This window comes from Oenanthe melanoleuca, chromosome 11 (genome assembly GCF_029582105.1).
Source record: "Oenanthe melanoleuca isolate GR-GAL-2019-014 chromosome 11, OMel1.0, whole genome shotgun sequence".
NCBI lineage: Eukaryota > Metazoa > Chordata > Aves > Passeriformes > Muscicapidae > Oenanthe > Oenanthe melanoleuca.
The window spans coordinates 17,449,469-17,451,503 of NC_079345.1; the positions used below are offsets into that span (position 1 = coordinate 17,449,469).

Below are 2,035 nucleotides of genomic sequence, written 5' to 3' on the forward strand. Positions count from 1 at the left end.
TGAATATACCCTGGATTTGAGTGATTTAATTTCCTAGAAAATATATTCTTATGAAATTAGCTATAAAGGTATTATCATTGTCAAGAATGTTTGAATAATTTATGGACTATATGAATAGGCATGTACCTCAAAATTGTATTGGTCTAAAGATAACACTATAGGGACTACTGCATGTTCTTTGGCTGTTTTCCAGGAGCACCCCGGTGCTGGACTTTTGTCTCTAATTTTATTCCCTATTAAACTTCCTTTAAAACATTCTGTAATGTTATCCCATTTTTCACACTGGGAGCAGCACCACTTCTGTGCCTGCCCTCCATAAGAACAACCCGAATTATTATAACAACCTGGTTATTTAGCGTGCACGAACACACGCGTTGGGTTCCACACCGTGCCGGGGTGTGTGCACAGATCACGATGCACATGGCCATGTGTATATCGTGCTTTAATTTTTCATCATTACAGACGATTTATTGAGCCCGTCTCCCCTTTGTATCCCGCGCCGTGAACCGCGGGCGGCGGAGGCGCTGCGGTATGAGGCAGGGCTGAGCAGTTCCGCCTATAAATGTCCGAAAGGCGGCACGGATGCATTTTCCGCGCTCTCTACGTGTGCTGTACCAAAACCAAACCGCGTGTGCGGTTCGCGGTCGCGCAGGGGCAGGGCCGGGCTCAGCGGGGTCTGGCAGCGCGCCCGGGCCGCGCTGGCAGCTCCATGAAAGCCGCTCTGCAGCCGCAGTCAGCGCACGGCGCCGTGGCTTAGTTGGTTAAAGCGCCTGTCTAGTAAACAGGAGATCCTGGGTTCGAATCCCAGCGGTGCCTGCGCCAGCGCGGCGGCTTTTTGCGCCCGGCGCGGCTCCGCTTTGCTTTATGGCGCGGAAAAGCAGGTTCGCTTTCCTGGGAGATTCGGAAAGTTTTGATATGAGACAAACAATAAAGCAGAAGTTATAACAGCTGGGTGTTTGGCACTCAGCCAAGCTGCTTTGGAAACACCCCATTCATCAGCCCGTTGCATTTTCAAACTCATCTATAAACTATTCTCCATACTCCAGGAACTGTTTTACATGGCCACGCCTTAAGTCTGCCTTTTTAGAGCATGCATGTTTCTTGCTGATTTATTTTTCTTATCAGTCTTAATTTGGGCTGTGGTCTTCAGTTTCTACAGTCAGTCATGCTGGTAACTGGTGTATCAGCACCAGGTGTCTTCACTGGGTGTTGTCCAACCAAGCAGGCAGTTCACTCACTACAAACACACTTTATCAGCCTATGTTACTCCTATAGAAAATATCTTAAAAACCATTTCAACGCCACACACACAGTATTCACCCTAATATTTGCCAAAAGCCAATACCATAATATGTATTTATAACAATTTTTCCAGGAGTGTTTATTTACACAGAGTCAGGAAAATGCCTCTCACTATTCTTTTTCTTCTTATTGCTACATCTCCAATAGCCCCTAGGGCAAACAAAGCTATTACTGCCTGATTTTCTCCCTCTTCTAGCTGGAGTGCCTGCTGACTCAGTGTTTGCTGTGGGGTTTTTGCTGTCCATCAGCACTGAGACCTGCCTTTCCCCTCTTACCTGCTGCTGTCACATTTAGTCTGGCTTTTCCAAGTGAAAGTTGCAATTAGCACTTTGTACTACCACTCATTAGTGACACAGCAGAGGGACAAAGGGTTTTCCTGGAAATCCTGAAAAATCAAAAGCCAAACCTTGCTCTGTTAGGCTCGGGAATTAGGTTCAGAGAAAATATTCCAAATTTGTGTTACTCTAAAGAACGGCAGAATCCCTAAACCTAAAGATAAAAGGCTTAAAAGTCATTAATACAAGTTCCAGCCCAGCAAACATATCCTCAGACATTTTCTTGTGCTCACACAACAGTGATGGGAGTAAATGGAGTCACAGCCACATTTGGGTTTTCAGGAATCCTTTCACACAGGTTTTCAGGACTCAGATCAGCACCCAAATCACAATTGTTGGTAGCCTCAAATGTAATGTATAAGGCTTAATGTCTAGGATGAACATTTTGGTTATAACAT

General features: G+C 45.4%; 1 non-coding gene across 1 annotated transcript; it reads left to right on the forward strand.

The window, feature by feature from the left end:
• Positions 1 to 742: 742 nt before the first annotated feature.
• Positions 743 to 816, forward strand: TRNAT-AGU (transfer RNA threonine (anticodon AGU)). The gene has a single exon. It is a non-coding gene; the product is annotated as a tRNA-Thr (tRNA).
• The last annotated feature ends 1,219 nt before the right edge of the window (positions 817 to 2,035 follow it).